At 38.1% G+C, this 15,243-nt stretch overlaps 1 protein-coding gene across 2 annotated transcripts in view; it reads left to right on the top strand.

Moving 5' to 3' along the window:
- Nucleotides 1-15,243, top strand: part of LOC128742739 (WD repeat domain phosphoinositide-interacting protein 2-like) — a 38,939-nt gene that overhangs the window by 9,588 nt on the left and 14,108 nt on the right. The window lies entirely within an intron of this gene.

Below are 15,243 nucleotides of genomic sequence, written 5' to 3'. Positions count from 1 at the left end.
ATTCAATAATTCAGCATTCCTCCACCACCTCGAAATATTTGAAAAACATCGGTAGAAGTTTAAAGCAATACAAAATAAGCCTTCGTTTGGACTTGGTGTTTTCAATTGCGTTGTTACAAAAATTTTCCGACCCGCACCGGGTTCAAGGTTCAAGACTAGCATTGAAATCAACATCTTTTCACAATAAAATGACAGATGAGATGTTGTTTATCCAATCAATATTTAAGTCTGTGACAAGGACCACGGCTTATCATATTGAAAAACGAGAAATGATTTTCTGTTGTTTTCCGATTTCCTCACTTTGGTCAAATCACTTCTGAAGTTTGACAACCTCTGCATTTTCACAGTCTTCTGTAAACTCCTTCGGCCAGGCAGCAAACGTACGATAACTGGCTTTTTCAATAACAACAAACAAATCTCAAAGTTCAAACATGTATAGAAAACCCTAATTTTGCTTATGATAAGAGCAAATAAAACTAGCTCTTATTTGAAAGGAAGAAACAGAAATAAACAGGCTGAATCAGAGAAACGAAGGAATTTGAGCATTTTATAGCGCAGAATGGATCAAATTGAATGAAAAAATTAGTAAAAAGCTCTGTTAAGGCTTGGAGATAAGTGCTTTGCTTTCCTGTGTGCATTACTGGCAGGATCGCCACTGTTTGTAAATGATGTACAGGATGGCAACTCTTTTCGATATGCGCATTTTGACAGCTGAAAATTATATAGGACAACGCATATCGTCAGAGACGTCGTAGTGTGTATTTTGAAGAAGCTAAATATTACTGCTGTAGAGCGTAGTGTCGAGGAAGACAGTGCCCTTAACGTAGAGGAAAGGCAACCACATCATACGCTTAGGCGTTACTGGTTTATTACCCATTGAGCTTCCAGAAGCATTTCCGTCAAAACGCGTAGTACCGCTTTAAACACATCCTACATTCGTCCTTCATACTGAATTCTGCATTTACCAACAATGAAGGGTTTTTCTAGTGCAAATTTATAAGAGTGATTGCGTCCAGGTGCGTAATGAAGCGACAATTTATAATTTGTTTCACTACCTCGTTCTAGGGATTAGATTGGCGATGTATAATAGTTAGGAAACAACACATACACCGTCTTCCCTTTTACTGAACTCTGCTTTACCGACGATGAAACCTCTAGCCTCTCTTGTATTGGTTCGAGGTGGAAAACAAATAATAAGCAGTTCGCCCAATCCATTGCGATCCACTCAAATCTGGTTTTACGTCCACTATTGGGGGGAAAACAAGAGGACGTTAACTCAAATTTATGACGTAAAACGAAAGGACGTTAATTCAAATTTTGGACATAAAACGAGAGGACGTTAATTCAAATTTTGTCTTCAGAGTTTTAATTGAATCATTTTTGGAGCATCTTTTTGTCGTAGGTATTGCCTATGTTTTTGTTTTACAGACCAACGTTCTGTTATACTGTAGATTTTTCGTGATTAATTTAAAATTTTACACAAATCATGCTCATTTGGTTCAAATTTAGACAGGTTGTTAAATAAAAATTTAATGCCGGGTGATAGAAATTCACACTGTGAACATCACAGACCTAATAACGACAACTTGTTGACTTTATGACCAACTTATACATGTGGCGTTACTGATCTGATCAGATGCTCTTGTTCAATATTTATCGCTGGTGCTTATTCATTTGCACTTCTGACAATCAAAAAATGAATGAATAACACAAGTTATTAACTCGTTAAAATTGATCCCTATTGCCACGCAGATGCAGCAATTATTTCCATGCTTCTAGTTCTAATTTTCAACTAATTATTGAAAACTTTTTATGGTTTCTAGTTTGTCGGCACTAACTATGAATGTAGTTACATATAGTTGAGCACACGTTGCGCGTAATGACATCCATCATGGATGACAAGACACCTCACTTATCGCAATAGCATCGATGTGAAAAAACGCCACTCACACTGTTCTGCCACATGTACATGGAATTGAAGATACACTACACGATCATGTTCCTAGAATTGGCCGGTTGTTGTTTTCCAGCTATAAAATATTCAAATGAAATCGGTCGTCGATTCATGAATGAACGAGTCAGTGAAATCAACGCTAATTTATGTGCGTTCAGACTCGGGTAACTACAATCTGAGAAATTATGTGGATGGAAAAACTGTTCATAATTGATCGTAATGAATCGAAGCGCACAATTAAGTTTCTCATTAAAACTAATTGATTGTCTAATTGTCAAATCTAGCATCGTTAGCACCAACCGAAGTTATAAACTGCATTTGCAATCTCCAAATCACGGCTATGCATGAGAACAATTATTTTGAAAAGATTCCCGGTGCATTTATTGTAGTTTCAATGATGTAGTTTAGCTGGCTTGAGCCGATGAAATCTCCTGGCGAGAACGTGATGCAATCACTGTATGCGCCGCCTATCAGAGTTGTCCTCCAACGTACATTATCATTTCGCATCATCCCCGTTGCCAATCATCAAAACTGTCCACCTCGTAGCTGGTCAAACTACAGACGAACAGACTCGTTTGCCACCCGTTTAAACTCGCACTCAACACAGACTGCAAAGCTAAAGTCGCTTACACTCAACCGGTTCGTTCCTGTTTTCTTACGTGATTCCTATACAACTTGTCCTCTGACGATTCTGTCAGCATTCTAAAATTGATCAAAGGTAGCGCAAAGGGGGATACCGTGACTTCGTGTGACATTGACCAGTTTTAATAATATATTAACAATTCTCGAAAGAGCCCTAACTCAGTTAAAAATATTCACTGTTACCGTCTAGGTTAAAAATTAAAAATAAACTCGTGTTGTAATTTTATGTTGTAAATACTGGTAAATATAAATTCAATAAGTTATTGCATATCATTAGTTGCATAACATGTTACTTTAATGTTCCAATCTTTATTTATGTGTGATATCTGATCAAACATCCACTACTAACCACTCACTTAACTGCCTTTGCGCGGGCATCCACTGCACACTCGACCACACTCTCACAACCGGCCAGTTACACGCTACCGCTTGTTTCCCAAGTATTGTGACAAACATACTTTTACACACTTCAGGCAAACCCTTACGATATAGTATAAATAACAGGATGCCACAGTATGAAACGGAGTTTTTTTCATATTCATAGAGCACATAGGATGTCAATGTTGTCTGTCCGACGTCGTGCAACAAATTCTTTATTCTTACTAGGTCCATAAATCATGTCCGTAAATCTGGAAGAATTAGTATTCTGTTCTGTAGAGCGCCAGTGCGCTAGTAGCACAGAGAACAGACTACCAGGTAATTGACAAAAAGTGTGTGAAAGGTTTTAATGTAATCTACGAGTAATCCTTCAATAGAGCACCCCTCGAGCAGTAAGTGGCAAACTAAATCTTGATGTCGCTGCCATCGCTGCAATGTAACTCCAGCACAAAGAAATATTGATAAAGGTACAAGGATATTTTTTGATGCGTTTGGCAAACTATTTCTGGAGAGCGCTACCGACAGATTTTACACACAAAAAATCGATTACTTCCTTCGAGCCTGTTAATCTGTTCTCTGTGCTAGTAGTTTGTGCCAATTTGTAAACTACGAGACTTCAGATGGCTACGTAATCCGTAGAAAGCACTATTCGCAGCTGCAATTAGTCGTTTTACTTCGAGGTTTTAACCTCGTTGTCACATGTCACGAGGGTACCAAGGTATATGAATTCCTCCAATACTTGTTACTCCAATACTCCATATTGTTTCCGATCCAGCGCCACCTCGACACAAATACCATTTAAACTTCCATGTTCCCTGCCAGCAACTATGTACTTTGTTTTAGCGGTGTTAATGGTAAGTTCTAACCTCTCTGCTTTCCATCTAAAAGGCGTAAAAGCCTCTTCCACTGCTCTACGGTTGATTCCGATGATATCGACGATATCCGCAAAACCAACAAGCATGTGAGATTTCGTGATGATAGTCCCGTTCATTCCCAGGTTTGCTCTTCATATCGCACCTTCCAAGGCAACGTTAAATAGCACATTAGAGAGTCAATTGCTTCAGTCCATCCAACGTCACAAGCACGGCTGCGGTTTCATCCGCTATTCTGACGCGTGATTTTGAGCCATTCAGCGTCGCACATATCATTGTAACAAGTTTCGTCTGAAACGATGTTCTAGTAATATCTGCCACAGCTCATTTCGTTTGACTGAATCGTACGTCGCCTCAAAGTCCACAAACAGATGATGAGACTGCAACTTATGCTCCCGGAACTTGTCTAGTAAGTAACGCAGGGTAAACATCTGATCCGTCGTATAGCGACCCTCACGAAAACCAACTTGGTATTCGCTGACGAAGGACTCCGCTAACGGTCTCAGTCTACAGAACAGCATACGGGGGAGCATTTTGGAGGCAGAATTGAGCAATGTAATATGCCTCGATAGTTTTTACAATTGAGTCGATGTTTTTTTTTTTTCAAAAATAGAGTAAATAAGGCCATCCAACCAGTCGTCCGGCATTTGTTGTTCCTCCCAAATCCTAACATTAATCCGGTAGACCAATGTCATTGTGCGGAAAATGATGGGAGATATTCAGCGAAAAGTTCGAAAGTTTATCAGGAAATACTAAGAATAATTTTCTTGTATTTTTTCCTAAAGGCCTAATAAAAACAATTATATTTTCACAAGTTTTGTGCTTTATTTCCTGATGGAGAAATTGGAAAGGTCTAAATGGAACATACTTTAGTTTAATTATGCCAAAAACGATCGCTGCTTAATGAAGACAGTAGCAGACCTTGGTCCAAAGTGTGCTATTTCGCTGTTATTTTTTGAAAGTTGTGCTTCTGGTAGAATACTATGAAAATGGTAAATAATACCTAACTTTACGGTATTCAGCTTATTCGACTAGCTGTCCATATGTTAACCCATATGATGACCGTAAATTGCGCGAATGAAATGTGCAAATATTTGTCGAGACACTCATTCGTTCATGTGTGAAAACCTCCCCAGCCCGATCTTCAACATCAAATTTTTAAAAACCCCAGCAAACCGCATTTCTTCCGTCAATTATAATTACCCTCAAAGCGATAAGCAAAACCGCTTAGTAAGGCTTCGAAATAATTTGCTTTCTCTAGCCACCAGAGCATCACCTGATTAACAGGAACAAAGGAGTTGATTGAGAGATGACCCAGAAAACACTTCTCCACTAGTAAATGCAAAAACAACAATTATACCAAAGGCATTTTCGCTTGGTTGATAAGGGCATTAGTTGCGACTGTTTGCCCCATCGTCGTACGATTCGAAGTAAGTGCACTGGTTGCAAGGAAAAACAAGCCCACTTCAATCGCACAACTGTGTTCCTGCACCATGAAAAACCTAAACCATGGTACAAAAGTTAAATTATTTTCACACGACGATATTTTCCTGCCAAACGAAGTCAAATCGATTGCAGCGTTGACCGTCGACATACATATATATGTAGGTATCGACATTGCACCTTTATTAGTGTATAGGTGTAGCCAATCAGCTGTAGCTGTAGAGCGCACAACAAGCTTTTCATCCCTTCCTTTGTTATGGTCCACAGCGAGTGAAGAGTTTATTTCTGTAGCTTTGATGTGCACCCGGGGAGGTACATTAGGGCAAAATAGGCCGTCGTAGTGCTCCACTAGTGCTTAAACTTTCAATCTGGCTATTTATTTTGCCCCACTTTATACGATTAAACTCGATTGTTCATTATCGGCACTGTTTTTCTTTCAATGTAGAATACCCTCGGCAAGATCACGCGACCAGCATGAGACGGTACAAGGCGTGTATTCAATCTGTTGATTTGTTTGCTCTGAATTAGTATATTAATAAACATTCACCGACGTCCGCCTCTCGTAGTGGCAGGTCGTGATGCCTTCGCTAACAATGTTTATTTCCACTAAGACTGCAGTTTTTCTGACATAATTTTTTGACTTATCAGCGTGGTACAGCTTCCTGCTTGCAATCTACATAATGAATTGCAATTTCTGACACTGTTTATTATTGTTGGTTTTGCTTTTCAAAACCAGGATTAGGCTGCTTGCATACCCAGTCTGCAATAACAAACCTTTCGAAGTCCTCTATACGACGGTATTAGCGTCACTCTCCAGATAGGCACTTCTCAATATAGGTAGGTGCTACACTTTTGTCTGCTTATCTTTCGACCGAGCAAAAGTGCAACGACCGACAAAAATTCAATAAGAAAAAGTTAACGTCCTTTAAATTTTTACTGACCGGTCAGAGAATCTATTTTAGTGTATTTTTGTTTACTGTTCAGATGCACAAACGCTGCGAGGCAGCGTAGAGTTGCAACTTGCATTGTCGCTTTGCCGTGTCTTCAATTCGAATGCGTCATCAAAGGTCGAGTTACACCTGAAGTGCAAAAATATGACGATAAGATATTGATCAAACATTGTAATCGCGCAAACTGAACGGTTTATTTAGCAATCGAACGGCATTAGAAGAAAATATATTTATTTTTTCATGTCTGAATTTACCAACGAAAGTCATATTACTATCATAGCCAAATAATTTGCCACAATCTTTCTTTGTAATGGTGTAGAGTCGTAGTGATTTATTCGCTGCGAGAGCTTAACGCGTTAGCGAAATTTTTGCTAAAACCTGAGTGTGAAAGCGAAATTTAATTTTAAACGGATTTCACGCCTAGAGTAGTGGGTGCTGATGAGGACAATAAAATGCGTCGAATCGATTTATTGTGCTTGTGCATTATCGTCATTCTTTTAACAAATATAAGGTGACTCGTGCGCTTTTTTTTATTCACAAAGAAATTTCTGTAATCAGTTTAAAGTGATAAGTTCGTAAAATTTCGACGAAAAAATGCAATACGCAGTTAAATACAAATAATCTCCGCAGAACGTACCAATGTGTTGGACCCCATCAGCAGCTGTACATAATTTTGACACTTACCGCAAAATCAAATGGAAGTGTCCAAATTATGTACAGCTGCTGATGAGGTCCAAAATAAGTTGATTACCCTATATTGTTCATCAAGCACCAAGACTGATAGTTTGGCCTTTTATGCATCACGATAATTATAAAACATGACACTTGTAGTTCGGAACGTGAAAGTACACGGCGTGGTGGTTTAATCTTAAACACACTCGACCGACAATCGACAGATTTAGACTCTTGTCCCTCCAGCAAAGTCGAACCGACACAAATATGGCGTAACTAACTTTCCCCTCCACTCCAAAAATATTTTCATTACTTTCCCCTACCGTTCCTCCATCAATTGTAGAACCACCGTTTCAAAAAAATAGGACTAATGTTTAGTGCTTACTGGTTACTTGGGTAACGAATCCGACTTTCTTGCACGTTGTAAAACTGTTTGCCGTTTTCATAAAAACGACGAGCAAGGATGGACCAGTGGTTCTTGATCGGATTAAAATCCGGAGAACAGGCTGGCCACTCGATTACTCATTCAGCAAACCACTATTTTGTCAATTTTATGTTGTGGGAATTAAACTACATGTTTATCTAATTCTCATTAGGCTTGTTACTTTCTAGTTAAGACAATGTCGATTCCCGCGAAGGAAAAATGTAAATTCCGCCGATACCCAAGTAGCACAATTTGTCACAATTAAGTCGCAGCGACTGATATGCGACTAATTTGAAAGTGAAATTTAGGTTACTGTAACTTAATATATAACAACTCTGTGACCAAAACAGCGCACTTTATGTAACTAAATGTGGTTACATAATCTGTTAATCAGTAACCAATTCGTAACACATATTGTCACAAATTGGTTACCACGTAACCTAAATGCAATATTGCTGAAGTTACATTGAAACGATAAACTGACTACCAGTTGGTGACAAAATAGTTATTTTGAAACTTTTTATTCTTTTTTATTGTGGAGAAAATAATACATCACGTTACAATATTGCTGGGATGATGGATTGGATTTATCTCATTCAATGGCAATCTACGTCAACCAGTAAATTGAATGTTAATATGGAAGAGTGAGTTATTTTTCCATGATATCTCAAGACAAATTTTCGTGCAGTTTCAAATTTTTGGTGAAACCTGCAATTCTAGCCGCAGAAAACTTACGCGCTCTAAATTAATTCAGTCTTTTATTATTAACTTCTATAAGGAGTTTTTTAAGAAAAAAGGGCAGCAATGTAAAAATATCGCTTTTAATTACCTGATTTTTTAAATCTACTACCACAATGAATAATAGAATTTCTCAAATATTTTAAAATAATTTAAACTTAACAAATAAGTTGTAATTCTCTACAAAAAACATTTGAAAATTATATATGTATATATGTTTGCCATCTTAATTCATGAACGTGTGTTGCATTTTTTGCCGCTGATGTTTTCTCTGACGGTAGATTCTCTTTTGCTCTCTAGTTCGTTGTATGAAATGCCAGCTGTGAAAGAATTAAGCAAAATGCTTACAGCTGAATTTGGTTCACATTGTATAACAATAGAGACATCGCGTATAATGGTGAGAGAAATTCATATGTGAGTTTCGCGCTTGTGATTAAGGTTGAAATTTCATGTGTTTGAAATCTCATTGAGTTTTTTGCTACTATGAATTTTTCAACACTGGTCCTAACTTTCATGCAATAGCAACCAACATTCATCATATATTGTCTCAACGTTTTGAAGTAGGGACAATATCATTTTTTTTTTTTTTGTGTGTTCGTGATTTTGGATTCCGTGGTTGCAAGGTTATCTTACTGGAAAACGAAGTCTGGACCTATCAATCAGCAGAGCCTCGCCGTGTTCAATTAAGCTTATCTCTAGCATTTCTCCATCAGAAATCTAGCTCCATCTAGCATCAGAATCATTGTGCAAGTCGTGCTGATAGTATACTGCCAGCCATCTGATCCATCAATCGATTTATCAATCCAAAAGATGTCCTGTCCTGCGTATTTGAAGTGATTCTGCTTATGCCGTTCCTTCAACTGAAATTTTCCAAGTCACTTACACCACGTGAGAGAACTAGTACTCGACGTGTAGTGACCGGAAGTTCCAATTTTGCACGAATTTGTGATGCTATTCTCTCATGGCAATTCTATGAATTATCCATTTATCCTTTAGGGATAGCTTGCTTTTCTTTCTACGTTTCTTAATAGGGTTAAGTTTATCACAATTTTTCAGTTAGCTTTCAACCAGGGATGGCACCATGGCACGGCAGGCTTCATTCTAGGTTTTTTGCTTAGTAGATACTCATTTGACTGCAGCACTTCAACTAAACAGAATTTGAAAAAGTAGTGTAAAGGCAATTGTAGAGCTAATTTTTATCTACATTATTGTTGAAGAAAGTATAGTTTTATCTTTAGTATTTACGGCGCTATGCGATTGCTACCCTGTTGGCAGCCAAATGAGCGCTCTTTTTGTTACCAACGGGGTAGCAGCCCCATAGCGCCATACATACAAAAGATAGAACTATACTTTCTGCAACAATAATGTAGATAATAATTAGCTCTACAACTGCCCTTCACACTACTTTTTCAAATTCTGTTTCGTTCAGGCGCTGCAGTCAGATGAGCAAAAATCTGAAAATGAACCCTGTGGTCACTTTGACTCAAATTACATACACTTGACAATACCGTCTCCTGAAATTAAAATAAAAAGAAAACTATTCCAATTAAATTCTACTATCTATATTTATTCGCAAACTTGTTCGAAAACAGACACTGAGGAAGCCTGCAAGCCATAGGCGAAATACGTATCTGTCGCGAATAAATATAGATAGTAGAATTTAATTGGAATAGTTTTCTTTTTATTTTAATTTCAGGTTTCGTATTCTACTAAGACGCTCCAAAAACTTCAGTCAATACCGTCTCAGCCAAACAGAATTCGAAAAAGTATAGCTTTTTGGGTCATTTGTAGAACTGGATCTTATCTACAATAAAGTTAGGCTGTATCTTTTGTATTTATGATGCTACAATGCTGTCACCCCATTGGTAGCCTAATGAACGTTCATTCAGTTACCCACGGGGTAGCAACCGCATGGTTCCCTAAGTATAAAAGATGCAGCCTAGCTTTATTGAGCAAAATTACAGATAATAACTAGCACTACAAATGCCCCAATATAACTTTACTACTCTGGCATTTACTATGCAAAAAGGCTTGAAATTTAACAAAAAAACGCATTTTTTCCAATTGGATTCAAACTTTTGTATAGTAGTTTAATTGTAATTAAACTTCTTGAAATGAAGGGGATTGCTAATAAAGGTTAAATGACACTCCGCACCCTTTAAGATGAACTTATGGCATTTATACTAAAAGCCAAGCTGCAATAGGTCAAGCAAAACTAGAGAAATAAAGAAAAACTAACTAATGAATAATAAAAAATTATTACTTTTTGAATTTTATGAAGCTACTTAGATAATCTTTAATGGTTTCTTCGTCTCAGTCATAATATTTTCTTTTATTGCACTTTCGTTAATATTTGCTTTCTTCTTGATGTTTCATGTTTCATTGTACATGCATATTGCATTTGTCTGTCCAGCGGCAACTACAATATGCGACATGCTAGGAAACTTCAGGAAATGTGGGACACTGTGTGGCATATATGTACGTTCGAAATGTTGTATACATTCGGTTTACTATAGTTAAAAGCAAAAGAAAAGAAAAATATATGCTGTTACGTTCGACCACCTTTATCTCATATTTAGTTTTTTAGTCTACCAACTTTTGCTAATGAACCTGCGATGCTGGAAATACAGTCAAATCTCGTTTTACATCCACTATTGGGAGAACGTAAAAAAATTGGTCGTAAAAAAAGAGGACGACAATTCGAATTTTTGACGTAAAAAGAGAGGACGGTAATACGAAATTTTGGGCGTAAAAAGAGAGGAAGTTAATTCAAATTTCGGACGAAAATAAGTGGACGTAACAAGAGATTCTAGTTTGAAAATTAAATGTCTGTGTGCTGAATTGCGGATACCATACTGTCCATGAATATTAGAGTATACGGATGTGGGACTGATGAAAGACTTTGTCTGAAATAACGATATTTTGGTTGACCGTAGTGATACGTTACTGTTAGTTGCTGAAATACTGGAAATTTCATTCTCTATTTTGCTGAAATCAAAATTAGGCCATTACAAACATTTTATGAAGTTTTCTCCTTCCGGTGTTGAGCAACTATAGGAGGGAGGAGGGTTGCGAAAAAACAAAGATTTTTTTAATCGATAAAAAATGCGTTTCAAGCATTTTTACTTCAAGTTTAAACATGAAAACTAAATCTATGCTTGCTTTTTATATGTACGTTACTATTTTTTATGCAAAAATCTACGAAAAGCGACACAAAATCGAAAGAAATTTGTCTTTGCCGATTTTCGGAAATTCCATTCTTCGAATTTTCATTTCTGTTTTGTGTTAGAAGCGTTCCGTACACTCCGTACATTCATTTCTTTAAAGTCTTTAAAGTTCTTTTCAAGTTCTTTAGGCAGTAGAGCCCACAGACAATTGATTATATAAAAAAATTGACCTATATCCCCAAATTATATTTTTGCCCATTTTTCAATCCATTTTCAAAGGGAGGGGGAGGGGGTGACAAAAACTTTAAAAATAATTTGCAATGGCCTTATTTGAAGGAAAAAACTAGTGGGACACAGATACCAGAATGAAATTTTAAATGCAAAAAAATGAATTCACAATATCATACTTGCTCAACATGCAAAATTTTGGCATCGTTACTTTCCAAAGCTTATGAGTGAAAAACAAGCTTAGTTTAGATATTAAATGACAAAGTACCAATTTGCCTTCATTGCTAATCGTAGGAGGAGGAAATTTTTATCTTCGCAAGCGTGTGCCAATGACATCTTACACCTACATTATGATATTCTCAATCCACAATGTTTTCTGTTTTAGTTTCGCTACTAGCATTATTTTCTTAAATTCCACTGACTGGTGATGATGCCAGTCATTTCCACTGGTAGGTGAAATGATGTGGATATATTTAAGGTGAAATTAGTCGTCATCAATTCTGCAAATTTCGAAAGCAGTTTTTTTGTTTGAAATAAAAATTCTGTCCATAAAAATATATTCGCTGTGTTCGGATTGGCAAGAAGAATGCGGTGAATACATTTCTATAAACAGAACATCGCTTTTGGGCCCAAAAACTGCTTTCGGAATTGGGCTCTCCGACGAAAAGTTAATGACTGCTAGTTTCCCGTTAAATATTTTGTTTTTTTTTTCGCCTCATGCCTACATACATGTATTTCCATGGCACACCGGCTACAGCGAAGACCTTGGCAGTGAATTTGAAAATGAGCACGGATTTGGATTGAACTCGATTTCAGCGCGGCTATAGTCGTCACCTCACCGTCCGCCGCCGTCGTCGTCGTCTATAGAAACACCTTTCGCTCGAGCTATCTATATGTAACGTGTAGGTACGGGTGTGTGTACGGTGCTCACAACAGTGAATAACAATTTATCGCCTTCTTGCTAGCGACTTTGACATTGATTCGCAACTCGACACAGCTCCTGCTACATACACTACATATTACAGACATGAATCTGTAAAAGTAGCGGGTTTAATAGACGTGCCTATGTGTGGCGTTGTATCATCACAGAGTTCCCTTTGTTCAAATAGTTATCATGTAACGGAGCATGGTGTCGAATGACACATAAAGACTGCCCCGTTCCCAGCTCAGTCATCATACAGAGGGCAACTTTCTGGAATTGAGTGATGAACTTAAAACGGGGAATAGTTTCGATTTAACAATTACTCTGATATCGAGCGCGGAACCAAGGTCATCGACTGCTTCTCAAAACCTGCCCAAGCGCTTTGCAAACAATAAAAACTTGTTTCTGGTTCATTCTAAACGATTCAGTGATGTAAGTGTGTGCAAACACGGCCTGTACTCTAAATCACGTAAAGCAGTCTATCGGATAATTGTTACTACATAGGCTCTGACATCGGTAGCCACCATGGTAGCCTTCTCCGCTTGAGTAGTGCATTCGAGGCAGGTTCATTAACAAGGTCATTCGGAATAAAACTGCTGCAATTGTCAGATTGAATCGTTAGAAAATAATAGCTCGCAATTGAACGAAGATCTGTGTCCTTGCAGGTCTACGTCTTCTTTTGCTTCCGTCTGATTGCTACTTTTATTTGCCATACATCAAAATGTAAATGTGACAATTTATTCGAACGACCCCTCGATTCCAAAAGAGTTAGAGCGAATAAGACAGGTTGCTACAGTTTATACAAATGTGATGCAAATACTGTATAGTCGATGATACCGATATACATTTATCTAAAGAGTTTACAACTACGGACTAAAGAGCACTTTCATTAGCACTGTACTCGGCTCGGTGTGGAGGAAACCGAGGACTTGCTTCGTTGCATCAGAGTGCATCATTGTTTAATTTCATGCAAGCATTTGCCACCAGAACGGGCGGTCGGTGTGGTGTGATATTGCGGCTTTGTTTGTATGAACTGACCCATCTGCCTTTGAGTTGAGTTCACATCTACTATGTCGTCGTCCGTTCGCGTGGATGTATAATCCTAAGCCGTTTATCTAGTAGACGGCCTGGCGTTTTATAAATATAGTCTGATTTAACCTGTTGGGTAACAGCTGACTTGCACTGCAAACTCAATGTAACGGGACGTTAATATGGGTGCACATTATAGGCTTAATTAATGAGTTTAGCTACACAAGCAAAAGAACGTTTCGGATTGCTAAAGAAACCAAAACAGCTGAAATTTAAATTACTTAAATACAATGAAAAATATTGCTTGAACACATCCGTAGTTAGTCTGAGCGATTTTATGGGGATTTTTTTTCGCTTTCAACTTGCTGACTTCATAGGTGTCGGACTAAGTTAGTGATTAATTAATAAAAAAGGAAATATTTCATCTTTGTCAATAGCCTATGACACCCGTAAGTCCTTGAACTGCCCGCTTCTGCGTTGTCCCTACACACTCTAACCTCATCGGAAACTTCATTTGCTCCTCTCATCATGCGTACGCGAACTCGTTAATCATCCTTTATCTTCAACGGTCTACAACCTCTTGCTCTCCCTTTCTTGCTTGATATTTCATTAAATCCACAATACTTACAAGTTCTCCTTGAGTAGTATCAATTAATTTTGGCCAATGACCGCTTCAATTATTGCGTTTTACAACAAAATCTGTATAGGAACTTAGCCTGTGCTATCCTAATGGCTTGTTGATTCTTTAAACATGTATTTCATCCTAGGCGTTATTAATCTTGAAACCAAGTTTCATTTTTCGGTCCAGTGTACTGTACTGTACTGTTCTGCCACTGTCTGCGATAAATATTCTGCGTAAAATGAGTACACAATCCGCTCTGCGCTTCAATCGATACCGGCCCCATAAACCTTCCTGATGCAATGGTTAACATAGCGGTTTTCAAATCAATAAATAGATGATGCGTGGAGTCCACTTGCCCGAATGCTGTCAACCACTAATGACTCTTTCTTCTTGGCTTCCTGTTGGCCTCGAGGCACGACACTGATCTGACAACCATCCGTCGTATGTTCGAATCTCGACTGGGAGAGACCGTGGGTGTCAATAGGATCGTAGCGCCAGCCCCGCAATTGTCGTTCTAATGGATCTGGCTGCGAATTCTATCGAATAAAAAAAACAGAAGATCACTGGAGTCCCTTCGAACGGCGCAGAGGTTTGCGGCAGGAGCTGGACTGGCTGTATGTTGGTTAACTTCGTCATTAAGGGTGCAATCCGACGAGAAGGATTCGAACGGCATAAACAACCTGCCACCAGGCACCATCTGCACAATTGAAGGGAGGGAGCATTGGGATAAAAATCGGTGTCGAAAACCAAATATATGTTAAGCTTCGCTTCCACCGGACAGTGACTATCCATGGTGAAGAAATTAAAGTGAAGTAGATGAGTTCATGTATTTGGAATCTCTAGTCACCGTTGACAAGAACACGAGTATGAAGATTCCCGACGATGTACAAAACGCTTAACAGTTCGGTAATCATCTAAGGACTCTGTATCCGGGCTTACGAAACTGCCGTATTCTATCTAACTTGTTTGTCGAACTTCCGTATTCTAACAAAAGGTTTTGCTAGAGAAACTCAACTTGAGAATGGCCGAATCACTCAACAACTCCCATTATCCAAACGACGACACTCATTGATGATGAAAATTCCAGCAAAACCGTCATCAAAGAATGTCGCTGGTTTAATGATGACAAGTACTCGTGAGCTACTGAGTTCTTTTGGCCATACTCTCAATCCAATTTTCTCTAGGTTTTGCGTTCTTTTTTC

Source organism: Sabethes cyaneus, chromosome 3 (genome assembly GCF_943734655.1).
Source record: "Sabethes cyaneus chromosome 3, idSabCyanKW18_F2, whole genome shotgun sequence".
NCBI lineage: Eukaryota > Metazoa > Arthropoda > Insecta > Diptera > Culicidae > Sabethes > Sabethes cyaneus.
The sequence above is the reverse complement of the archived record's forward strand: the minus strand, read 5'-3'. Positions and strand labels throughout refer to the sequence as shown.